This window comes from Hyperolius riggenbachi, chromosome 4 (assembly GCF_040937935.1).
Source record: "Hyperolius riggenbachi isolate aHypRig1 chromosome 4, aHypRig1.pri, whole genome shotgun sequence".
Lineage (NCBI taxonomy): Eukaryota > Metazoa > Chordata > Amphibia > Anura > Hyperoliidae > Hyperolius > Hyperolius riggenbachi.
In genome coordinates, this window is record NC_090649.1 from 265155413 (window position 1) to 265182908 (window position 27496).

A 27496-nucleotide genomic window follows, 5' to 3' on the forward strand; every position below is an offset into this window, starting at 1 on the left:
TATATGGCTCCAGTATAGGTTAGATAGGTATATGGCTCCAGTAAAGGTTAGATAGGTATATACCCCCCAGTATAGATTAGATAGGTATATGTCCCCCAGTATAGGTTAGATAGGTATATGCCCCCCAGTATAGATTAGACAGGTACATGCCCCCCAGTATAGATTAGATAGGTATATGCCCCCAGTATAGATTAGATAGGTATATGCCCCAGTATAGGTTAGATAGGTATATTCCCCAGTATAGGTTAGATAGGTATATGCCCCAGTATAGGTTAGATATATGCCCCAGTATAGGTTAGATAGGTATATGCCCCTCAGTATAGCTTAGATAGGTATATGCCCCAGTATAGGTTAGATAGGTATATGCCCCCAGTATAGCTTAGATAGGCATATGCCCCAGTATAGATTAGATAGGTATATGCCCCCCAGTATAGATTAGATAGGTATATGCCCCCCAGTATAGATTAGATAGGTATATGCCCCCCAGTATAGATTACTGCCACGACTAAGCGTGATTCGGCCAGAGTACCAGGCCGTCCAGTGAGAGGACAGGAGCGGCCCTGGAAGACGTTGAGGGACCGAGCGTCTTCATGGGGGCTGAGGAAGCCCCAGGTAAGTATACAACCTGAGACAGAACACTATAAGTTAAAGGAAACCTGAGATGGGTCAAGAGAAAAAAATTATACATACCTGGGGCTTCCTCCAGCCCCCTCTAGGGTGATTGCACCCTTACCATCCTCCTGGGCTTCCTGGGTCTTCTGCAATTTGTCCTGAAAAGTCCTCCATTGTGGGGGGTACTGCACATGCATGGCCTGGCCATCACGCTCCTATTGCCGGGGGGGGGGGGAGGGGATTGGTTTGTGCTTGTGCAGTACTACTGCACAGGTGCAGAACACTCCTGGCCACAGGAACGCAACGAGGGAGAACGTGGCCAGACTGCACCTGCGCCAACTGGCCCTGACTGGAGGACTTTCCGGGGCAAATTGTGGAGGATACAGGTAGCGCAGGAGGACGACGAGGTAGCAATCGGCCTGGAGGGAGCTGGACGAAGCCCCAGGTATGTATATTTTTTCCCTTGCCTTCCCTAAAGGTACACTTTAAAGGCTGGTTTTCCTACAATTTTCAGACAGACCCTTATCCAAATATGCAACCTGAGATTTTAGGATTACTACGTCCATGTGTCTGTTTCATATCCCTCCTGATCCAGAACCAAACTGCATGCCTTTCAATACTAGGGGGTATCTTGAAAGAGCTAGGTGATCAATCATATCTGCATTAGTACTCACATCATCCAGCACTGCAAATCCCAAATAAATCTTGAGTTCTAGTTATAAAATTCTGTGACTTGTTACACCCCCACACATATACCCCATTGTAAGGGCATACTATTAATGTATTTGCGTAAAATTACATTTTAGTGTGTGGTTACTGTGGCAAAATTAAAAATACGTTTTTCATATACCTTGTTAACTGGTATATGCCATTTTCATAGTGTTCTGTATTCAACCTATGACGAGTGTCCATTGAAAATAGAGTGGTCCATAAACATATACATGTACCTTTCAAGAATATGCGCTTGATTGTTCAGATTTTGTTACAGCACTATTACAGTTGGGTTTGAGTCATCCAGTTGATTATCAGCTGCAGTTCAGTGACTTACTAATGCAGAACTGCAATGGCCTTAGTTATCCTTCCCTGTGAGATGGGCTCATCAATAAGTATAATTTCTCTGCGGCTGCGGTATTGTTTTGATGCTTGATTTGCTCTCTCATGATAGGAAAGAAATATTCCATGGCCTGATAGGTTTCTGTAAACATGACAATATTAAATTTACCAGCTGGTCATTTTTTCCTGTCTATGATGCTGTCAGTTAGGAGATAAATATTGGATGTTTTTCCATCATGTGTGCATTGGTGCATCAACTAGGTAGAAAGGTAAATGCATAATTTTCAGGATGCGGAAAAAAAGGAAAAGGGTTTGATTAAAAGGCTGTTGAATTGTATTATATTCAGTCTCAATTGACTAATTGGGATTTTAGTTCAATGCATAACAAAACAGCTTGCTTATTGACGTACACAGAGATGATTGATTGTTAAATAATTAAGAAATCCTAACAACACCAATCGGTGTGGGAAGCAGTCTGCATTTGACATTTCTTAGCTTGGGGTGACAGATCTTCAGTTTCCTTGTAATACAGGTTTGTAAAATATGACATATGATTGGCAGAAGTACAATATGTCCAAACTAACTGATCCATTTGTTACTGTCCCCCCTACTGCATCTGTGTATCAAGTGTATGGATGTATTTGTAACATTCTTTGAAGTTAGTTCGAAGGACTATCAGTTCCAAGAGAAGACATTACAATATGTTCTTTTCATCTTTCGATGCACTGTATGCTTGCATATTGCATTTTTAGGACCAGAGTTAGGACACATACAAATTAAGGGGAGCCTCAATGTGACAAATATGACTACTCAAAATGATGCTATTTTTGCAAACCTTTGCTTTTAATTTAGCTGTAGAGATAGTAGTGGTTTCTGTGTGACTGGCCTGCAGTAAGCATGCGCGTTTCTAGGGTGTTTGATTCGGGGTCACCGCCCACGTATCTGTTGCCATGGTGCCTCGTAGTGATGCTCATCCGGTATCCGAATATCCGGGTTAACCCGGATATCCGACCATTTTTACACTATCCAGATCAGATTCCGGATCCCGGATAGCTATAGAAATCCGCATAGCTATCTGCGGATAGTTTGATGCATGACCCGGATATCCGCAGATATCCGAATCCGAAATACTGTAACTAAGGTCCTGGAGCCAATCAGAGGGCTCCCAGCAGAAGCCCTAGCAACCAATCACAGAAAGGAACACTGGCCAGCCCCACTGTATAATGAGGGCTGCCATGATGAGACAGATCGTTCTGGCTTGCTAAATGCTTCCTGAGAGACATGCTGCAGTGCTGGTGGCCTAGCGAGGGCTGCCTGTATACAGTTATAAACCTAAAGCTGTTAATTGATTAACCCCCTCACTACTCTATAGTAATCGTTACTTAGCTTGATTGATTATCTCATAGTGTGACAGTTAGAGTGTGTGCTGCACAGCTGCAGTGCTGTTGCTGGGGCAAGGGCTTTACACAGTGATAAGCTCAGTGATTAACCCCTTCACTATCACTACACTATAGTTAAATCGTTCATTAGCTTGATTGATGTCTCATAGTGTGACAGTTAGAGTGTGTGCTGCACAGCTGCAGTGCTGTTGCTGGGCCAAGGGCTTTACACAGTGATAAGCTCAGTGATTAACCCCTTCACTATCGCTACACTATTGTTAATTCATTAATGTGTTAGTGTGCACTAGTGTCTTCTCCTCCTGCTGTCTGACTGTCACTTGGCATGTGTCTCTTCGCACGTGGCACGTGTCACTTGGCACATGTCACTTGGCACTTGGCACGGGGCACTTGGCACGTGTCACATGGCACGTGGCACGTGACACGTGCCACTTGGAAAGTGCCACGTGACACGTGCCAAGTGCCACGTGACACTTGGCAAGTGACACGTGCCAAGTGCCACGTGCCAAGTGCCACGTCCGGCAGGCTCCTGGCATACGTTACACCTGCTGCTGCTGCATTGCCCTGCTCCTGCTGCCTGTGCAGCTCCCACCGCCAGGCCAGGGTGCCACAGGCCACTGATACCACCTATATTTAATCCAAAACACAATTGCTGCATAATTTTTCGGAGGTGTCTTGGCTGAAAACTGTCATGTCCCAGTTGTGCGGTTGGACTTTGGACGCAATGGGCCTGATTCACAAAGCGGTGCTAACAGTTAGCACGCTGGTGAAAAGCCCTTTATCACGCCTAAACTCAGTTTAGGCATGATAAGTTTAGGTGTGATAAGTTTAGGTGTGATAAGTTTAGGTGTGATAAGTTTAGGCATGATAAGTTTAGGTGTGATAAGTTTAAGCACCAACTGCGTTAGCACCGCAGTGCACAGCTGATCAAAAGTTTTGCGCTAGCAAAGTCTGGTGCACTTCGTATAGAGTTTAATGGCGCTGCTTTGTGTGCGGGACTTTGCACGCTATCTACACTTATCTAAACTTAGCATGCCTAAACTTATCACACCTAAACTTATCACACCTAGGGCCTGATTCACAAAGCGGTGCAAAGTGTTTGCACGCGAGTGAAAACCCCTTTATCACGCCTAAACTCAGTTTAGGCATGATAAGAAGAAAATCACGCGAATTTTCCGCAGGCGCGCGCGCAGCACCCGGCACTTCGCGCAAAGCTCCCATTAAGCCCTATGGGACGGTAGCTTCGCGCGAGTTAGAGCATAAAGCGGTGATAACTTTGCTAGTGCAAAGGTTATCACGCCTAAAGTCTTTTAGGCGTGATAACTGAGTTATCACCGCTTTGTGAATCGAGCCCCTAAACTTATCACGCCTAAACTGGCTTTTCACCAGTGTGGTGCAAAGGTTATCATGCCTAAAGTCTTTTAGGTGTGATAACTGAGTTATCACCGCTTTGTGAATCAGGCCAAATGTGGGCTGCACGACCGTTGACTGGAACCTAGGCCTGATGTTAATTGACAGCCATTTTTTTTAAGTCCCCACATCATCAATTAGTGTTCCCCTTTGCAAAATAATGATGATACATGCCTCATTTACCCTAAAAACACCTTTTAAAGCTATTTAAAGGGCACTTCCGTTTTTTCTATCCAGATATCCGAATAGCCCGGATATCCGCGGATAATGCAACCGGATATCCGCGTTCATGCAGGTATCTTAAAGTCTGGATTCGGATATCCGAACCGGATCCGGATATCTAGGTATCTGGATCCGGATCAATTCGGATTTTAAAAAGCACTATCCGAGCAACACTGGTGCCTCGGATCAATAATGGCCGAGTGCCCCATGAGCCTTCCTCCCAGGCTCGCACTCTCCTAGCCCCCTTAGACCTCAGGTCGCGGCGATTCTGCTTGCCCCTACCTCTGCTCGTCCTCTCCGTCCTCCACTTGTACCATGTACAAGCACCAGCTTACCTATGCCTCGATTCCTGGAGCGCACAGCCGCAGACCTCCTGACTGTTACCCTAGTGAGTGGCTTCTGCTAATGACGCTCATCACATTATTAGCAGAAAACGAGCACTGGGGAAACAGCAGGAGGCACTGAGAGGTCTGCAGCTGTGCGTTCCATGTCCACGCTGGAATCCAGGCATAGGTAAGCTGGGGGGGGGGGTATATCTATCTACCTACCTATAGTGAAGGCCCCTATACCTACCTATAGTGAAGGCCCCCAGTACCTAACTACTTATACTGAAGACCCTTATACCTACTTACCTATACTGAAGGCCCCTATACTTACCTACCTATACTGAAGGCCCCTATACCTGCCTACCTATACTGAAGGCCCATATACCTACCTACTTATACTGAAGGTCCCTATACCTACCTATAGTGGAGACCCCCCTGTACCTAACTACCTATACTGAAGACCCTTATACCTTCTTACCTATACTGAAGGCCCCTATACCTACCTACCTATACTGAAGGCCCCTATGCCTACCTACCTATACTGAAGGCCCCTATACCTACCTATAATGAAGGCCCCTATACCTAACCACCTATACTGAAGGCCCCTATACCTACCTACCTATACTTAAAGGATACCACAACTGAAATGTGACATAATGAGATAGACATGTGTATGTACAGTGCCTAGCACACAAATAACTATGCTGTGTTCCTTTTTCTTTCTCTGCCTGAAAGAGTTAAATATCAGGTATGTAAGTGGCTGACTCAGTCCTGACTCAGACAGGAAGTGACTACAGTGTGACCCTCGCTGATAAGAAATTCCAACTATAAAACACTTTCCTAGCAGAAAATGGCTTCTGAGAGCAAGAAAGAGGTAAAAAAGGGGAATTTCTTATCAGTGAGGGTCACACTGTAGTCACTTCCTGTCTGAGTCAGGACTGAGTCAGCCACTTACATACCTGATATTTAACTCTTTCAGGCAGAGAAAGAAAAAAAGGAACACAGCATAGTTATCTGTGTGCTAGGCACTGTACATACACATGTCTATCTCATTATGTCACATTTCAGTTGTGGTATCCTTTAAGGCCCCTATACCTACCTATAGTGAAAACCCCTATACCTAACTACCTATACTGAAGACCCCTATTCCTACTTACCTATACTGAAGAACCTTATACATACTTACCTATACTGAAGGCCCCTATACCTAACTACCTATACTGAAGACCCCTATGCCTATTTACCTATACTGAAGATCCCTATTCCTACTTACCTATACTGAAGGCCCCTATACCTAACTACCTATACTGAAGGCCCCTATACCTACCTACCTATACTGAAGGCTCCTATACCTACTACTTATAATTAACCTACCTATACCTAGCTACCTATAATGAACAAAAGGCCCTTATACCTACCTACCTACCTACCTATACTGAAGGCACCTATACCTACCTACACTGAAGACCCCTATACCTAGCTACAGTGTTTCCCTGAAAATAAGACACTGTCTTATATTAATTTTTGCTCCAAAAGATGTGCTAGGGCTTATTTTCAGAGGTTGTCTTATTTTTGGGGGAAACACTGGTAGTTTTCCTATACAAAATATACTTTATATACTGCATGCTATGCTGAAACACAAGCAGCATGCATAGAGCTTGTGGTTTGCAGATATTGGCTCTCACTTACAAGAAATTGATTCTGTTGATCATGTGGGTAAGAGTCTAATTCTTGCAGGCAGAGAACTCTTACAGGCTCCCCAGAGCGATGATAGGATAAGCTGTGTACTGGGAAGAGGAGAAGAGATGAAGTGCTGCTGATGCTTATCACAACAGATCAGGAGGGCTGGCTCCAACAAAAACACAAATTGCCTGACACATAAAAAGGACTGTAGAACTGACATTATACTGCTGCTCTCCTGTATCCAGGCTTTGTACTGAGCATGACTTGCTGGTGTCATGTGGGCTGCTGCTGGGGCTTATATTCGGGGGATGTCTTATATTTCAAGCATGCTAGGAATTCCTGCTAGGGCTTATTCTCAGGGGAAGTCGTACTTTAGGGGAAACACGGTATCTATCCTGAAGGCATCTATACCTAGCTACCTATCCTGAAGGCATCTATACCTAGCTACCTATGCTGAAGCAAAGCCCCCAGTAAAGCAAAGACCCCAGGGCCCCAGCCCAGCCTAGCAAATCCCCCAGCAAAGTAAAGCCCCTGGGCCAGCAAAGCCCCCAGCCCAGCCTAGCAAAGCCCCAGCAAAGCAGAGCCCTCGGGCCCCAGCAAAGCAGAGCCCCTGGCCCAGGCAAAACAAATCCCACAGATCAGCAAAGCCCCGGCGCCCCAGCCCAGCAAAGCACAGCCCCCAGCAAAGCAAACCCAGGGGTCGAGTCCTGCGTGAACGCGGGTGAACGGCGTCCACCCACTTTTCCGTTCCGTTCACCCTGGCTTGTGTGGAGGGGGGCAGAGCAGGGAAGGCGAGCTATAGGGACAGTGGGGATGGGCGGACATCTCCCCCCCCATCCCTCACCTTTGTGCTCCCCTTCCTGCCTCTCCCCTCCAGCGTTTTTAAGTGTCGGGCCGGCGGCGAAAGTGGGCGGAGACTTCCTGCGTTCCAGTCGCATGGGACGCTCCGCTCTGTGTGCGGCTAGTCTGGTCTTCTAGCCGCACACAGAGCGGAGCGTCCCATGCGACTGGAACGAGGTAAGTCTCCGCCCACTTTCGCCGCCGGGCCGACACTTAAAAACGCCGGAGGGGAGAGGCAGGAAGGGGAGCACAAAGGTGAGGGATGGGGGGGAGATGTCCGCCCATCCCCGCTGTCCCTATAGCTCGCCTTCCCTGCTCTGCTCCCTCCGGGTGGGGGGCTGGGGGCACACCTGGCTACCTGGGCACATATACACCTGCCTACATATACTGGGGACATATACACCTGCCTACATATACTGGGGACATATACACCTGCCTACATATACTGGGACATATACACCTGCCTACATATACTGGGGACATACCCCTGCCTACATATCCTGGGGACATATACACCTGCCTACATATACTGGGGACATATACACCTGCCTTCATATACTGGGCATATATACCCCTGCCTACATATACTGGGGACATATACACCTGCCTACATATACTGGGGACATATACACCTGCCTACATATACTGGGCATATATACCCCTGCCTACATATACTGGGGACATATACACCTGCCTACATATACTGGGGACATATACCCCTGCCTACATATACTGGGGACATATACCCCTGCCTACATATACTGGGGACATATACCCCTGCCTACATATACTGGGGACATATACCCCTGCCTACATATACTGGGGACATATCCCACTGGCTACATATACTGGGCACATACACCCCTGCCTACATATACTGGGGACATATACACCTGCCTACATATACTGGGGACATATACACCTGCCTACATATACTGGGGACATACCCCTGCCTACATATACTGGGGACATATACACCTGCCTACATATACTGGGGACATATACACCTGCCTACATATACTGGGGACATATCCCTGCCTACATATACTGGGGACATATACACCTGCCTACATATACTGGGGACATATACACCTGCCTACATATACTGGGGACATATACACCTGCCTACATATACTGGGCATATATACCCCTGCCTACATATACTGGGGACATATACACCTGCCTACATATACTGGGGACATATACCCCTGCCTACATATACTGGGGACATATACCCCTGCCTACATATACTGGGGACATATACCCCTGCCTACATATACTGGGGACATATACCCCTGCCTACATATACTGGGGACATATCCCACTGGCTACATATACTGGGGACATATCCCACTGGCTACATATACTGGGCACATATACCCCTGGCTACATATACTAGGCAACTATACCTCTGGCTACATATACTGGGGACTACTATACTCATGGCTACTTATACTGGGGACACCTATAGACCTGGCTACCTGGGGGTACCTATTTTGGGGGAACTGCTGTCAGATTATCTGCATTTTTGTGGAATCGCTGTTATGTATTTTGGGGAACAGCTGCCAGATTATGTGTATGTTAGGGGAACGGCTGCTGCCAGATTACGTGTATTTTGGGGAATTGCTGCCAGATTGTGTATGTTTGGGGGACCACTACTGCCAGATTATGTCTTTTGGGTGTTACGTGTATTTTGGGTGATCCGCTGTCAGGTTTCGCGTATTTTGGGGAACTGCTTCCAAATTATGTGTATGTTGGTGGAACTGCTGCTGCCACATTGTCTATTTTGGGGGAACCACTTCCATATTATCTGTATTTTGGAGGAACTTCTACCAGATTATGTGTCTTTTTGGTGAAATGCTGTCAGATTACATCAATTTTTGGGGGATACACTACGGCAGAGCTCAAACTTCCTTGGCAGACCTTTTACATCACTGCTAAGGTCATGTATATTTGGCCCCACCCATGACCACGCCCACGCTGTGCTTGACCACGCCCATTTTTGGCGCTTCGCGCGGCGCAGAGGTTCTCCAGATGAGTCCACTCACTTCTTTTCCCAGGACTAGACCCCTGCCTCAGCCTAGCAAAGCCCCCAGCAAAGCAAAGCCTCCGAGCCCCCAGCTCAGCAAAACGCCCAAAAATGCCCTCACCCCAGCAAAGTCCCCAGCAAATCACATAGCAAAGCCCAGGCCGGCTCAGCCTCACCACCAGCCAGGCCACAGCATTAACACCAGCAATGCCAGCACAGCATAGCATAGCATCACCACCAGCCAGGCAGCCCAGCATCACCACCAGCAAGCCCAGCATAACCATCAGCCGAGTACAGCACACAGGCCAGCCAGCCGAAGACAAGACAGAAGCCATGTGAGGGGGTTATTTATGTGACATACTGCCTATTGAATATATTTAAATTACACCAGTGCTATGTTCATGTACATTTGGCCCCACCTATGACCACGCCCACTTTTCATAGCATGACCACGCCCATTTTTTGCCACAGCACACGTACGTACAGTTATTCCCTCTTGGTGCCCAAGGGTGCCCCGGATCGCCCAGGAACAGAGATGGCCATAGAGTATGCGGTGCCTGGGGCGAGTGTACACACACACACACACACACACACACACACACACACACACTGTGGAAACACACGCACACACTGTGGAATCACACACTCTGTATAGGTTAGATAGGTAGGTGTCTGCAGTATAGTTTAGATAAGTAGGTGCCCCCAGTATAGGTTAGATAGGTAGGAGCCCCACAGTATAGATTAGATAGGACCCTGCAGTATAGATTAGATAGGTGCCTGCAGTATAGATTAGGTAGGTAGGTGCCCCGCAGTATAGATTAGATAGGTGCCTGCAGTATAGATTAGGTAGGTGCCCCGCAGTATAGATTAGATAGGTGCCCTGCAGTATAGATTAGATAGGTGCCCTGCAGTATACATTAGATAGGTGCCAGGCAGTATAGATTAGATAGGTGCCTGCAGAACAGATTAGATAGGTAGGTGCCCCGTAGTATAGATTAGATAGGTAGGTGCCCCGCAGTATAGATTAGATAGGTGCCTGCAGTACCTATTAGATAGGTAGGTGCCCCGCAGTATAGATTAGATAGGTGCCTGCAGTACAGATTAGATAGGTAGGTGCCCCGCAGTATAGATTAGATAGGTAGGTGCCCCACAGTATAGATTAGATAGGTGCCTGCAGTATAGATTAGATAGGTAGGTGCCTCGCAGTACAGATTAGATAGGTGCCTGCAGTATAGATTAGATAGGTGCCTGCAGTATAGATTAGATAGGTAGGTGCCCCACAGTATAGATTAGATAGGTGCCTGCAGTATAGATTAGGTAGGTGCCCCGCAGTATAGATTAGATAGGTGCCCTGCAGTATAGATTAGATAGGTAGGTGCCCCGCAGTATAGATTAGATAGGTGCCCTGCAGTATAAATTAGATAGGTGCCAGGCAGTATAGATTAGATAGGTGCCTGCAGAACAGATTAGATAGGTAGGTGCCCCGTAGTATAGATTAGATAGGTAGGTTCCCCGCAGTATAGATTAGATAGGTGCCTGCAGTATAGATTAGATAGGTGCCTGCAGTATAGATTAGATAGGTAGGTGCCCCGCAGTATAGATTAGATAGGTGCCTGCAGTACCTATTAGATAGGTAGGTGCCCCGCAGTATAGATTAGATAGGTGCCTGCAGTACCTATTAGATAGGTAGGTGCCCCGCAGTATAGATTAGATAGGTGCCTGCAGTACAGATTAGATAGGTAGGTGCCCCGCAGTATAGATTAGATAGGTAGGTGCCCCACAGTATAGATTAGATAGGTGCCTGCAGTATAGATTAGATAGGTAGGTGCCTCACAGTATAAATTAGATAGGTGCCTGCAGTATAGATTAAATAGGTGCCTGCAGTATAGATTAGATAGGTAGGTGCCCCACAGTATAGATTAGATAGGTGCCTGCAGTATAGATTAGATAGGTAGGTGCCCCGCACTATAGATTAGATAGGTGCCTGCACTATAGATTAGATAGGTAGGTGCCCCACAGTATAGATTAGATAGGTGCCTGCACTTTAGATTAGATAGGTGCCTGCACTATAGATTAGATAGGTATGTGCCCCGCAGTATAGATTAGATAGGTGCCTGCAGTATACAGTAGATTAGATAGGTGCCTGCACTACAGATTAGATAGGTAGGTGCCCTGCAGTATAGATTAGATAGGTGCCTGCAGTATAGATTAGATAGGTAGGTGCCCTGCAGTATATATTAGATAGGTGCCCTGCAGTATAAATTAGATAGGTGCCAGGCAGTATAGATTAGATAGGTGCCTGCAGAACAGATTAGATAGGTAGGTGCCCCGTAGTATAGATTAGATAGGTAGGTGCCCCGCAGTATAGATTAGATAGGTGCCTGCAGTATAGATTAGATAGGTGCCTGCAGTATAGATTAGATAGGTAGGTGCCCCGCAGTATAGATTAGATAGGTGCCTGCAGTACCTATTAGATAGGTAGGTGCCCCGCAGTATAGATTAGATAGGTGCCCCGCAGTACAGATTAGATAGGTAGGTGCCCCGCAGTATAGATTAGATAGGTAGGTGCCCCACAGTATAGATTAGATAGGTGCCTGCAGTATAGATTAGATAGGTAGGTGCCTCGCAGTACAGATTAGATAGGTGCCTGCAGTATAGATTAGATAGGTGCCTGCAGTATAGATTAGATAGGTAGGTGCCCCACAGTATAGATTAGATAGGTGCCTGCAGTATAGATTAGGTAGGTGCCCCGCAGTATAGATTAGATAGGTGCCCTGCAGTATAGATTAGATAGGTAGGTGCCCCGCAGTATAGATTAGATAGGTGCCCTGCAGTATAAATTAGATAGGTGCCAGGCAGTATAGATTAGATAGGTGCCTGCAGAACAGATTAGATAGGTAGGTGCCCCGTAGTATAGATTAGATAGGTAGGTTCCCCGCAGTATAGATTAGATAGGTGCCTGCAGTATAGATTAGATAGGTGCCTGCAGTATAGATTAGATAGGTAGGTGCCCCGCAGTATAGATTAGATAGGTGCCTGCAGTACCTATTAGATAGGTAGGTGCCCCGCAGTATAGATTAGATAGGTGCCTGCAGTACCTATTAGATAGGTAGGTGCCCCGCAGTATAGATTAGATAGGTGCCTGCAGTACAGATTAGATAGGTAGGTGCCCCGCAGTATAGATTAGATAGGTAGGTGCCCCACAGTATAGATTAGATAGGTGCCTGCAGTATAGATTAGATAGGTAGGTGCCTCACAGTATAAATTAGATAGGTGCCTGCAGTATAGATTAAATAGGTGCCTGCAGTATAGATTAGATAGGTAGGTGCCCCACAGTATAGATTAGATAGGTGCCTGCAGTATAGATTAGATAGGTAGGTGCCCCGCACTATAGATTAGATAGGTGCCTGCACTATAGATTAGATAGGTAGGTGCCCCACAGTATAGATTAGATAGGTGCCTGCACTTTAGATTAGATAGGTGCCTGCACTATAGATTAGATAGGTATGTGCCCCGCAGTATAGATTAGATAGGTGCCTGCACTACAGATTAGATAGGTAGGTGCCCTGCAGTATAGATTAGATAGGTGCCTGCAGTATAGATTAGATAGGTAGGTGCCCTGCAGTATATATTAGATAGGTGCCCTGCAGTATAAATTAGATAGGTGCCAGGCAGTATAGATTAGATAGGTGCCTGCAGAACAGATTAGATAGGTAGGTGCCCCGTAGTATAGATTAGATAGGTAGGTGCCCCGCAGTATAGATTAGATAGGTGCCTGCAGTATAGATTAGATAGGTGCCTGCAGTATAGATTAGATAGGTAGGTGCCCCGCAGTATAGATTAGATAGGTGCCTGCAGTACCTATTAGATAGGTAGGTGCCCCGCAGTATAGATTAGATAGGTGCCCCGCAGTACAGATTAGATAGGTAGGTGCCCCGCAGTATAGATTAGATAGGTAGGTGCCCCACAGTATAGATTAGATAGGTGCCTGCAGTATAGATTAGATAGGTAGGTGCCTCGCAGTACAGATTAGATAGGTGCCTGCAGTATAGATTAGATAGGTGCCTGCAGTATAGATTAGATAGGTAGGTGCCCCACAGTATAGATTAGATAGGTGCCTGCAGTATAGATTAGATAGGTAGGTGCCCCGCAGTATAGATTACATAGGTGCCTGCAGTATAGTTTAGATAGGTGCCTGCAGTATAGATTAGATAGGTAGGTGCCCCACACTATAGATTAGATAGGTGCCTGCACTATAGATTAGATAGGTAGGTGCCCCACAGTATAGATTAGATAGGTGCCTGCACTTTAGATTAGATAGGTGCCTGCACTATAGATTAGATAGGTAGGTGCCCCGCAGTATAGATTAGATAGGTGCCTGCAGTATACAGTAGATTAGATAGGTGCCTGCACTACAGATTAGATAGGTAGGTGCCCTGCAGTATAGATTAGATAGGTGCCTGCAGTATAGATTAGATAGGTAGGTGCCCTGCAGTATAGATTAGATAGGTGCCCTGCAGTATAAATTAGATAGGTGCCAGGCAGTATAGATTAGATAGGTGCCTGCAGAACAGATTAGATAGGTAGGTGCCCCGTAGTATAGATTAGATAGGTAGGTGCCCCGCAGTATAGATTAGATAGGTGCCTGCAGTATAGATTAGATAGGTAGGTGCCCCGCAGTATAGATTAGATAGGTGCCTGCAGTACCTATTAGATAGGTAGGTGCCCCACAGTATAGATTAGATAGGTGCCTGCAGTACAGATTAGATAGGTAGGTGCCCCGCAGTATAGATTAGATAGGTAGGTGCCCCACAGTATAGATTAGATAGGTGCCTGCAGTATAGATTAGATAGGTAGGTGCCTCGCAGTACAGATTAGATAGGTGCCTGCAGTATAGATTAGATAGGTAGGTGCCCTGCAGTATAGATTAGATAGGTGCCCTGCAGTATAAATTAGATAGGTGCCAGGCAGTATAGATTAGATAGGTGCCTGCAGAACAGATTAGATAGGTAGGTGCCCCATAGTATAGATTAGATAGGTAGGTGCCCCGCAGTATAGATTAGATAGGTGCCTGCAGTATAGATTAGATAGGTGCCTGCAGTATAGATTAGATAGGTAGGTGCCCCACAGTATAGATTAGATAGGTGCCTGCAGTACCTATTAGATAGGTAGGTGCCCCGCAATATAGATTAGATAGGTGCCTGCAGTACAGATTAGATAGGTAGGTGCCCCGCAGTATAGATTAGATAGGTAGGTGCCCCACAGTATAGATTAGATAGGTGCCTGCAGTATAGATTAGATAGGTAGGTGCCTCGCAGTATAGATTAGATAGGTGCCTGCAGTATAGATTAGATAGGTGCCTGCAGTATAGATTAGATAGGTAGGTGCCCCACAGTATAGATTAGATAGGTGCCTGCAGTATAGATTAGATAGGTAGGTAGGTGCCCCGCAGTATAGATTAGATAGGTGCCTGCAGTATAGTTTAGATAGGTGCCTGCAGTATAGATTAGATAGGTAGGTGCCCCGCACTATAGATTAGATAGGTGCCTGCAGTATAGATTAGATAGGTGCCTGCAGTATAGATTAGATAGGTGCCTGCAGTATAGATTAGATAGGTAGGTGCCCCGCACTATAGATTAGATAGGTGCCTGCAGTATAGATTAGATAGGTAGGTGCCCTGCAGTATAGATTAGATAGGTGCCTGCAGTACAGATTAGATAGGTAGGTGCCCCGCAGTATAGATTAGATAGGTGCCTGCAGTATAGATTAGATAGGTGCCTGCAGTATAGATTAGATAGGTGCCTGCAGTACATGTTAAATGGGAAGGTGGCTCTAGCGGTGGGGAGAGCAGGCATAGTTGTTAAAAACTCACGTTTCTTCCTCTAATGCTCACAGTTTTCATCTCTTACCTGTCCCGACATCTGTGTATTGGTAACAGCGCCCCCTGGGATGACATGACCGCATGTCACCACAGGGGGCGCTGTTACCAATACACAGATGCCGGGACAGGAAAGAGAATGAAGCTGTGAGCATCGGAGGAAGAAACGTTAGTTTTTAACTACTTTGCCCGCGCTACCCACCGCTGCAGAGAGTGCGGGGCCTCTTCAGGCGCGGGGCCTGGGGCGATTGCCCCACTTGCCACCCCCAAAGGCTGGCTCTGCCCAGGAACCTAGAAACATCTCTGGCAGCAAGTATTTGAGTCTGACAGGAGAAATGTTATTAGTATTAATATTATTATAGTATTTGCATGAATTGCACAAAAGGTTGATTGATTTGATAGCTTCCTTAAAGGAAACCTGAAGGGAAAAAGAATGCCCAACTGAAACACATACCTTGTTAGATAATAATCCAGAGGTTTCCCTGTCCCTCTCCACCTTTCTGTTCCAGCACTGGGAGTCCTCAAAAGCTCCCCAAGTCCCCAAAATCTCATCAACAAGGGCTTGTCAATGGAGCGGGGCTGCACTGCTGATGTGTAGACAGCTCTCATGTGCTCAGAAGCATGGAGCTAAATGGGTTTGGCTTTTTTCCTATATGCAGCTCCTTGCTACTGCATAAGCACGAGCCACCCTATGTCCTGTGCCAAGCCCAAGTGGCGGCCCCTTGCCACTGTGCAGGCATGAGCCATCCTGCATCTGCTCAGTGCAGCCACACTCCTTCATGTTTGGAAGCATGGAGGTGCCGGGGGGGGGGGGGGGGTCCCGGCATCCAGGAATGGTTCCATGGAAGGATGTATTTAACTTTTCCCTTCCCTAAAGTTAAAGGTTTACTTTAAATTGAGCCCAAGAAGAATAAAAATAATGAGATACCTACCTAAGAGGGAAGCCTGTGGATTCTTCAGAGGCTTCCCATGTCTTCCTGGCGACCGCTGCTGCTGTGCTGGGAATCCCGTAACATAGCCGACAGGAGCTTGTGGGGTTTGTTATCATGACTGCACTCCTCTTCATGCACAAGCACAGCTGTACTGCACCTGCGCAAGTACAGCTGTGTCTGCACAGTACACCAAAGCCACCTGTACAACAGCAGCTCTAGTGTACTGTGCAGGTACGGCTGTACTTGCGCAGGTGCAGTACAGCCACACTCGTGCATGAAGAGGAGAATGGTTGCAATCATAAAGAGGGTCCCAGGAAGCAGCGGTTTTCTCCAGGGGAAAGTGGGTAGCCTCAGGAGGTTCCAGAGGATTTTGCTTGTTCTTTTAAGTGTCTGGACAACAGATTGCGAAAGACAGTGCCAATAAAAGAAATGCTCTCTTGCAAAGAGCAGCCTGCATAGCCAGACAAAATGACACATAGCTGTAAAGGTACGTACCCACGTCCAACTTTTTCAAACAACTTGACGTTTAAACGACAAGTTGGACGTGTGTATGCGCAGTCGATCCGCTTAGCGGATCCGTTGGACCAACTGTCGTTCAGACGACTGTTGGGTCCGTACATTTGTACAAACAACTTTTAGTAGTTTGTCCAACTAATAGATGTTCAAACAACAAGTCGTTTGATCAGTCATTTAATGTAGTTCATTGTTCTATCCAGTCCATTGTCCATTATCAAGTTAGTTAAACAACATGTAAATTAGAAAATCAGCCACTTTGTTGGTCAGTGTGTACATGACGTCTGAACACTTGCACTACAAGTCGTTAAAATGACAAGTCGGACAACAAGTTGTTCGAAAAAGTTGTTCGCACCTTAAAGGGGTTCTGTGGAGTCCTGCAATAAACATAAACCGACACTTACCTGGGGCTTTTATCAGTCCCCTGTAGCTGTTATGTCCCATGCCGTCCTCCTCCGATCACTCGTTCCCCACCACCGGGCAATTATTCGTCTAACAAGACAAATAATGTGCGCTCCCGCTCACGTCCCTGGGAGCTTACTGTACAGGCGCAGTACGGGGTTTTCTTGTAATGCGCCTGCGCAATAAGCGCCAGGAGACGCGAGCAGGAGTGAGCACGCATGCCGCGTGACACGCGCAAATAGACCGGGACCGGCAGCAGGGAACAAGTGATCGGAGGAGGACGGCGCGGAACATTACAGCTACAGGGGGCTGATAGAAGCCACAGGTAAGTGTCTGTTTATGTTTATTGCAGGACTCCACAGAACCCCTTTAAGTGTTGTGAGTTTTTAGACCAGTCATTTCCTATACCTATTGACAATAGGTTGACAAATTTGGATGAAAATGGCTAAGGTCCAGTGCAAACCAAAACCGCTAGCAGATCGTCAAAAACTAGCAGTTTTTGGAGTTGATTTCAGAGAGATTCTAGGCATGTTTAGAGACGTTTTCTAAACATACTTTAGCATTTTTGGGAGCGTTTTTGCGTAGCAGATTACAAATACTGTTACAGTAAACTGATAAACAGATTACAAATACTGTTACTTCTGTAACAAAAACGCCTGGAAAACCGCTCTGATGTAGCGTTTTCCACTGTTTTTTTCCGTTTTTCCTATACTTTACATTGAGGCAGAAACGCTTCTGCAAACCGCATACGTGCAGCAGGAGGCACGTTTGCGATTGGGAAAAAACCTCAAACCGCTGGTGTGCACCATCCCATTGAAATATATTACACAAGCGGTTTCACTGGCGGATGCGGCTGGCGGATCGCTGCTACAACCACTCAGTGTGCACTGGGCCTCAGTCAGGTTACTTTAAAGAAAACCTGTAACAAGAAAAAGTTCCCCTGGGGGGTACTCACCTCGGGTGGGGGAAGCCTCCAGATCCTATCGAGGCTTCCGCCGTCCTCCTGTGTCCCACAACAGCGGCGAAAAGGTCCCAGCGAGGATGTAAATATTTACCTTCCCGGCTCCAGCGCAGATGCAGTATCGGCTCAGTCTCCACTCAGAAATAGGTGGAAATAGCCAATTGCTGTTGGGCCGCTCTACTGCACAGGAGCAAGTCTTCTGCGCATGCGTAGTAGAGTGGACCCAACGGAGATCGGCTATTTCCACCTATCTCTATGCTGAGAGCCGCAACAACGGCCCTGCTAGAGCCAGGGAAGGTAAATAAATGTAGCTTGTCAGGCTTGTCGAGCCTGGATTGCCGGAGACATTGGTGGAGCCAGCGCTGGATTGCGTGCAGCTACAGAGGAGGGGGAAGCCTCATTGGGACCCTGAGGCTTCCCCCTCCCGAGGTGAGTACACCCAGGGGAACTTTTTTTTTTTGTTACAGAGTCTCTTTAACTTCATAGTATATATATATATATATATGGTCAAAAGTGCACTCCTTGGTCAAAAGTGCACTCCTTCAACTGTTAAAGTGAACCTTCAGACTAAAAATCTACTCAGCAGCACTGAAAAGGCTTGGCGTTTCTTTAACCACCCTGGCGTTCTGATTAAATCGCCAGGGTGGCTGCGGGAGGGTTTTTTTTAAATAAAAAAAAAACTATTTCATGCAGCCAACTGAAAGTTGGCTGCATGAAAGCCCACTAGAGGGCGCTCCGGAGGCGATCTTCCGATCGCCTCCGGCGCCCAGAATAAACAAGGAAGGCCGCAATGAGCGGCCTTCCTTGTTTTGCTTATATCGTCGCCATAGCGACGAGCGGAGTGACGTCATCGACGTCAGCCGACGTCGTGACGTCAGCCGCCTCTGATCCAGCCCTTAGCGCTGGCCGGAACTTTTTGTTCCGGCTGCGCAGGGCTCAGGCGGCTAGGGGGGCCCTCTTTCGCCGCTGCTCGCGGCGAATCGCCGCAGAGCGGCGGCGATCAGGCAGCACACGCGGCTGGCAAAGTGCCGGCTGCGTGTGCTGCTTTTTATTTCATCAAAATCGGCCCAGCAGGGCCTGAGCGGCAGCCGCTGGCGGTGTTGGACGAGCTGAGCTCGTCCAGACCGCTCAGCTGGTTAACAGTTTCAAAGCATCAGAACTTTGTTTTTCTTACATAAGCCTCATTTTTAGCTGCCCAAAAGATTAAAGGGAACCAGAGAGGATCTAAACAAAAGCTATTATACATACCTGGGGCTTCCTCCAGCCCCATACCGCTGATCGATCCCACACCGCCATCCACCGCTGCCTGCATCTATGAGAACCGGCTCCCTTCGCTGATGTATAATAGCTTTTGTTTAGATACTCTCTGGTTCTCTTTAAGTTCCGCCCCATCAAAGAAAAGTGCCCGGGCTTTTTTCACTGATGCTGTGCAGCGCATGATGGGATTTCCTATGTTGTTATTCACGTTGCCTAGCAACTGGGAGGGGTGATCAGTACACAGGACAGTTGGAACTGTGTCTCATACTCCCTGTCACCTCCTTTCAACCAAAAAGATGGCTGCCCTCGTGAAATCAAACATTTGCCTGTTCCTTTAAAACAAGGTGGGTAAGAGATTATATTACCTATCTATTTTAATTAACATAACTAATGTTACTTAATGACAGTATGTTAGTTTAGGCTGAAGTTCCTCTTTAATCTAAAAAAAGCACCCAACCGCATATATAGAAATGTAAATTGCACAATTAAAATAATAATTCCTTTTTTTTTCTCCAGTTGGACTTAAAGCGCTTGCAAGGTAGAGCGCACTCAGTAGGCAGTAGGGAGTTTTGCCCAAAGAACTCCTTACTGAATAGGTGCTGGCTTACTGAATAGGAAGAGCTCAGATTTGAACCCAGATCTATGTCAGAGGCAGAGCCCTTAATAATTACACTATCCAGCCATCTATGCTGGATAGTGTAATGGTTTGCTTAGGCAAAATCGGAGATGGTGACCCTCAAAAATCAGAATAGAAGTCTCTAGGAAGCCCAGGGCACACTATAGTCCACGTAAACTGATATAAATGCAGTCAACATTTCACGTTCAGGTCTGAACATCTGTATTATGGAAGAATACCCTTGGTGAGAGGGCTCACTATAGCGCATTTGCTGGTCTGAGATAATGGACAACCATTAGAGTGGGTAAGAGGCTTGTATGTAAAGCTGCTGTCGGGTGTTACACTTAGAGATGTCGCGAACCTCCGACTTTCGGTTCGCGAACCGGGTTCACGAACTTCCGCGGAAGGTTCGTTTCGCGGAAAAGTTCGCGAACCACAATAGACTTCAATGAGGAGGCGAACTCTGAAAAATAGAAAAAATTATGCTGGCCACAAAAGTGATGGAAAAGATGTTTCAAGGGGTCTAACACCTGGAGGGGGGCATGGCGGAATGGGATACATGCCAAAAGTCCCGGGGAAAAATCTGGATGTGACGCAAAGCAGCGTTTTAAGGGCAGAAATCACATTGAATGCTAAATTGCAGGCCTAACGTGCTTTCAAACATCTTGCATGTGTATACATCAATCAGGGAGTGTAATTAGAGTACTGCTTCACACTGACACACCAAACTCACTGTGTAACGCACCGCAAACAGCTGTTTGTGTAGTGACGGCCATGCTGGACTACTGCGCAACATGGCGAGATTGCTCTTCCTCACTCAGTGATGTCAGGTAATGTGTGACTTCCTTCTCAACTTTCCATGGCATTGTTAAAAAGCTTACATTTTGTTTTTAAATTACATTTTCTACTTGCTGTGTACTTGTTCAGCACCGAGAATCCTGTGGAGGCGGGCAAGTCTGCCATTGTGACCCCGGCTAATGGCCGGGGAATGAGGGGTTTGAATCCGGTGTGGAGCTTGAGCAACGGCTACCACTACACATCCAAGGAGGGCAGCGGGCAGGCATGCACGCCCACCCGCCCCGAGGTAGTGACCAAAAATAACAATACAGGAGGAGGACTTTCGAGGCCCTGCTGTGTATTTGAAATGAATGTACTTTAAATCCTTTAACGAGAACCAGTTATGGCGGGCAAAGATGACACCACATTCTGTTCACGAGAATCATATGGAGGTGGGCAAGTCTGCCATTTGTGACCCCGGGTAATGGCTGGGGAATGAGGGATGGAATCCAGTGTGGAGCCTGAGAAACGGCTACCACTACACATCCAAGGAGGGCAGCAGGCAGGCATGCACGCCCGCCCCGAGGTAGTGACCAAAAATAACAATACAGGACTCAGGAGGACCTTTTGCGGCCCTAATTGAAATGAATTCACTTTAAATCCTTTAACGGGAATCCGTTATGGAGGGCAAGTTTTTTTGCCCTTTTTTTTTACATTTTTTTAAAATGATAGATCTGAGACACACACGTTAAAAAATTTCCAAACCGCTGAGCCCCCCTGGGCTGATGGCGCTACGTTGGCATCAGCAGCTGAGGTTGAAGGGCATGTTGGCTGTCTGGCCATAGCAGGCGATACATGGCGCCGGACACTGCCCCCAGCTGTTTCTGAGGACGCGCTCCCTCTTGTATTGCGTTCCGGAGTTGGAGCCTGATCAACGTCTACCACCACACATCCAGGCAAGGAGGGAGGCAGGCAGGCATGCATGCCCGCCCCGAGGTAGTGACCAAAAATAACAATACAGGACTCAGGAGGACCTTTTGCGGCCCTAATTGAAATGAATTAACTTTAAATCCTTTAACGGGAATCCGTTATGGAGGGCAAGACTGCCATTGTCGCTGCAGGCAATGAAGGTTGGATTCCAACCCGAAGTGGGAGCCTGCTGAGACCCATGCTGTAGCTGCCCTGACCGTGCTTTGCAGACCAGGCATCTGTGGTCAGATGGACCCTTGAGCCAGTGGAAGACAAACCAAGTCGAAAGCATTTGCCAAGAATGTTTTACGGAGGGCAAGTTTTTTTGCCCTTTTTTTACATTTTTTGAAAATGATAGATGGTTGTATTTGTAAATTGTTTGAAAGTTTACATGGTTGTATTTTTAAATTGTTTGAAAGTTTAGATAATTGTATTTTTAAATTGTTTAAAAGTGTATCCATTCTTCCTCCCCCAGCCACGAACAATACCATGGGAACGTGGAGCAGCAGAAGCCCCCTGTGACGGCTGCCGCGGTTGTTCTCCGCGGCTTGTCTTTTGAGGGGTGCTGCTTTTCCTCAGGTGTTCTTGCCAATCATAGCTGTTTGTGCCTTCTCTCCAGGTGCCTTCGTAAAGCAATTGTCCCTACGTGACAGTTGGCCTTTCCACGGCTCAATTTTTGCTGGCAGAGACAACAGATGGCTTTGCTCCGATCTGAGACACACACGTTAAAAAATTTCCAAACCGCTGAGCCCCCCTGGGCTGATGGCGCTACGGTGGCATCAGCAGCTGAGGTTGAAGGGCATGTTGGCTGTCTGGCCATAGCGGGCGATACATGGTGCCGGACACTGCCCCCAGCTGTTTCTGAGGACGAGCTCCCTCTTGTATTGCGTTCCAGAGTTGGAGCCTGATCAACGTCTACCACCATACATCCAGGCAAGGAGGGAGGCAGGCAGGCATGCACGCCTGCCCCGAGGTAGTGACCAAAAATAACAATACAGGACTCAGGAGGACCTTTTGCGGCCCTAATTGAAATGAATTAACTTTAAATCCTTTAACGGGAATCCGTTATGGAGGGCAAGTCTCCCATTGTCGCCGCGGGGAATGAAGGTTGGATTCCGACCCGAAGTGGGAGCCTGCTGAGACCCACGCTGTAGCTGCCCTGACCGTGAATTGCAGACCAGGCATCTGTGGTCAGATGGACCCTTGAGCCAGCGGAAGACAAACCAAGTCGAAAGCATTTGCCAAGAATGTTTTACGGAGGGCAAGTTTTTTTGCCCTTTTTTTACATTTTTTGAAAATGATAGATGGTTGTATTTGTAAATTGTTTGAAAGTTTACATGGTTGTATTTTTAAATTGTTTACAAGTGTATCCATTCAAGTGCAAGTTATGCACTGACTGCCAGGTATAATGTGCAGTCACAGATGCAGTGAAAGATATGCAGTGACTGCAAACAGCTGTTTGTGTAGTGACGGCCGTGCTGGACTGGTGCGCACCGTGACGAGAGTGCAGGTAATGGTGGCTTTTCAGCCCATATGCTCGCCCGGCTGATGTAGCTGAATGACAGAACAGTGACTGTCCAGCTGATCAAATTTGGTCTGACCACAATGAAGCAACAACCTTATTATCTTTTGTGTGCCTCCCCCACCCGAGACACTCAAATAGCCGGCGGTCATTGCTTCATTGTGATGCGCAAGCCCCTTCACCGCGGCAAGGTAATGATCACGAAGGGGGATGGGCACATGTACACGCACCAGAAAAATTAGTGTAGCGGCCGCTGCTAGCAGCGGCCTTAAAAATTCAGGAATCCGCCTAGAGTCCTGGACCCTGTTGGTAGTGGCGGAGAAGGCAGTCAAGCGGCCTGCAGGCAGAGATGCTGTGTGTGGGGACTGACTTAGTCTTCGGTCGTGCAGTAGCCCTCCGTGATCCATTCCTCATTCATTTTGATAAAGGTCAGGTACTGAACACTGTCGTGACTTAGGCGACTTCTCTTCTCAGTAACTATGCCTCCAGCTGCACTGAAGGTCCTTTCTGACAGGACGCTTGCGGCAGGGCAAGAGAGAAGTTGTATGGCAAATTGGGACAGCTCTGGCCACAGGTCAAGCCTGCGCAACCAGTAGTCCAAGGGTTCATCGTCGCTTTTCGCAGAGTCTACATCCACACTCAAGGCCAGGTAGTCGGCTACCTGCCAGTCCAGGCGTTGGTGGAGGGTGGATCCGGAAGGACTATGGCGAGGAGTTGGACTAAAGAACGTCCGCATGTCCGACATCACCCTGAGATCGCTGGAGCGTCCTGTTCTTGCCTGCGTGGACTTGGGAGGAGGAGGGTTGCTGCCAGTGGTACCTTGATTGCGTTGTGCAGCCACATCACCCTTAAATGCATTGTAAAGCATCATCGACAGCTTGTTCTGCAAGTGCTGCATCCTTTCCGCCTTTTTTTGAGTTGCTAAGAGGTCCGCCACTTTGTGCCTGTACTGAGGGTCTGGTAGCGTGGCCACCCAGTACAGGTCATTCGTCTTGAGTTTTTTGATACGGGGGTCCCTCAACAGGCTGGACAACATGAAAGAGGACATCTGCACAAAGCTGGATGCAGACGTACTCTCCATCTCCTCTTGCTCTTCCTCAGTGACGGGACGCAACTCCTCTTCCTCTCCCCAGCCACAAACAATACCACGGGAACATGGAGCAGCAGAAGCCCCCTGTGATGGCTGCCGCGGTTGTTCTCCTTCCGCCGCCTCTTCCTCCTCCACAGAAACACCTTCCTCATCATCACCATCATCAGAGTCTGACTCCTCTCCTTCCCCACACGACTCCTCTTCTTCCTCTTCCTCCCCCTCTGTGCTGCCGCCGGTGTTGTGGAAACATCAGGTTCGTGTGTAAATGGCTCCCACGACTCCTGCTGCCCTAACTCTTCTTGTTCACGCTCCTCCACAGCTGTATCCACCACTCTACGCACGGCACGCTCCAGGAAGTAGGCGTAGGGGATTAAGTCGCTGATGGTGCCCTCATCGCGACTCACCAGTTTGGTCACCTCATCAAATGGCTCCATGACCCTGCATGCATTTCGCATCAGTGTCCAGTTGTTGGGCCACAACATCCCCATTCTCCCAGATTGTGTCCTTGTACTGTAATGATACAGGTACTGGGTGACGGCTTTCTCCTGGTCTAGCAGGCAAGAGAACATCAGCAGGGTGGAATTCCAGCGAGTCGGGCTATCGCAAATCAGGCGTCTCACCGGCAAGTTGTTTCTACGCTGAATGTCCGCAAAGCGTGCCATGGCCTTGTAAGAGCGCCTGAAATGCCCACACAACTTCCTGGCCTGCTTCAGGACGTCCTCTAAGCCCGGGTACTTGGACACAAATCTTTGCACGACCAGATTAAGCACATGTGCCATGCAGGGTATGTGTGTCAGCTTTCCCAAATTCAACGCAGCAATGAGATTGCTGATGTTGTCACACACCACGTTGCCGATCTCAAGCTTGTGCTGGGTCAGCCATTGCTCCACCTGTTTGTTAAGAACAGCCAGGAGAGCTGCTCCAGTGTGACTCTCCGCTTTCAGGCAAGACATGTCTAACACTGCATGACACCGTCGCACCTGGCATGCAGCATAGGCCCTGGGGTGCTGGGGCTGTGTAGCTGGAGAGGAGATGGCGGCACCAGCCAAGGAGGAGGAGGATGAGGAGGATGACGACAGCGAAGCGGTGATAACAGGTGGAGAGGAGGTGGCTGGAGGCCTGCCTGCAAGCCATGGAGGTGTGACAAGTCGGTCCTCTGCGCAGCCACGTACTCCCTGCTTGCTGCCATCGGTCACCAGGTTGACCCAATGGGCTGTGTATGTAATGTAGTGGCCCTGCCCGTGCTTGGCAGACCAGGCATCCGTGGTCAGGTGGACCCTTGACCCAACGCTGTGTGCCAGAGATGACACCACTTGCCTCTCAACTGCACGGTACAGTTTGGGTATGGCCTTTTGTGAAAAATAATTGCGGCCTGGTATCTTCCACTGCGGTGTACCAATGGCCACAAACTTACGGAAAGCCTCCGACTCCACCAGCTTGTATGGTAATAGCTGGCGAACTAATAGTTCTGCCATGCCAGCTGTCAGACGCCGGGCAAGAGGGTGACTGGCAGACATTTGTTTCTTCCGCTCAAATACTTCCTTCACGGACAGCTGGGTACTGCTGTGGGCAGAGGAGAAGGAACCGCTCAAGGGAAGAGGCGGTGTGGAGGAGGGTGGCTGTGAAGGTCCAAGGGAGAAAGTGGATGAAGACGATGCACCTGAAGGAGGAAGAGGAGAAGGAGGGTGGCTTGTCTTTTGAGGGGTGCTGCTTTTCCTCAGGTGTTCTTGCCATAGCTGTTTGTACCTTCTCTCCAGGTGCCTTCGTAAGGCACTTGTCTCTACGTGAGAGTTGGCCTTTCCACGGCTCAATTTTTGCTGGCAGAGACAACAGATGGCTTTGCTCCGATCTGAGACACACACGTGAAAAAATTTCCAAACCACTGAACCCCCTGGGGTGATGGCGCTAGGGTGGCATCAGCAGCTGACGTTGAAGGGCATGTGTGCTGGCTGGCCATAGCTGGTGATACATGGCGCCGGACACTGTCCCCAGCTGTTTCTGAGGACGAGCTCCCTCTGCTTCTATCATGGAGTCGTCTCCTCCTACTCCTCTCTGACTCCTCCTCTGAACTGTCCACCTGGTCATCTCCTCTACCGGGAACATATGTGGTATCCGTATAATCGTCATCATAATCCTCCTGGCCAGCTGCGCTTTCCTCAGACACCTCCTCAAGTGCACCAACTTCAGGTGGTCCACCATCATCCCCATCCACACACGTTACGTCCATACTATTGCCACCTAACTCAGACGTAGGAGGTGGTGTACCTGCGCCTTCTTGTTGTTGTTGCAGTAGTGGCTGGGAATCAGTGATTTCACCACCACCACCAAATAGCTCCTGCGAAGTGTCAAATGCAGCGCATGTGGTGCTTGTTGTAGCGCTGGTGGCTGCGGGAGATGAGGTGTTCTGTGTTAAATACTCAAACACCTCCTCACGATTTTGGGAAGTGATGGCACGTGCCTTCTTCTGAGCACTGTATTTTGGGGCAGGTCCGCACGAAATCACAGCAACACCACCTTGCACAGCCACAGACCTGCCGGTGCCTGGTGGCCTTCCTCTGGGTCTGCCTCTACCTCTTCCTCTACCTGGTTTGTCCATTTTGTCCATCTCGGAGGTATGCTAGCTATATGCAGTGAGGTGGGTTCTCACTCAATACAACAGGTAGTTAGATGCAGTGAGCTGGGTTCACTCAACACAACGCTAGGTATATGCAGTGATGAGGTGGGTTAAGTAAACACAACAGGTACTGGGTAGTTAGATGCAGTGAGCTGGGTTCACTCAATAGTAAAGGTACTTAAGATGCAGTGAGGTGGGTTCTCACTCAACACAACAGGTAGTTAGATGCAGCGAGGTGGCCAGGTGGGTTCTCACTCAACACAACAGGTAGTTAGATGCAGTGAGCTGGGTTCACTCAACAGTAAAGGTACTTAAGATGCAGTGAGGTGGGTTCTCACTCAACACAACAGGTAGTTAGATGCAGCGAGGTGGCCAGGTGGGTTCACACTCAAC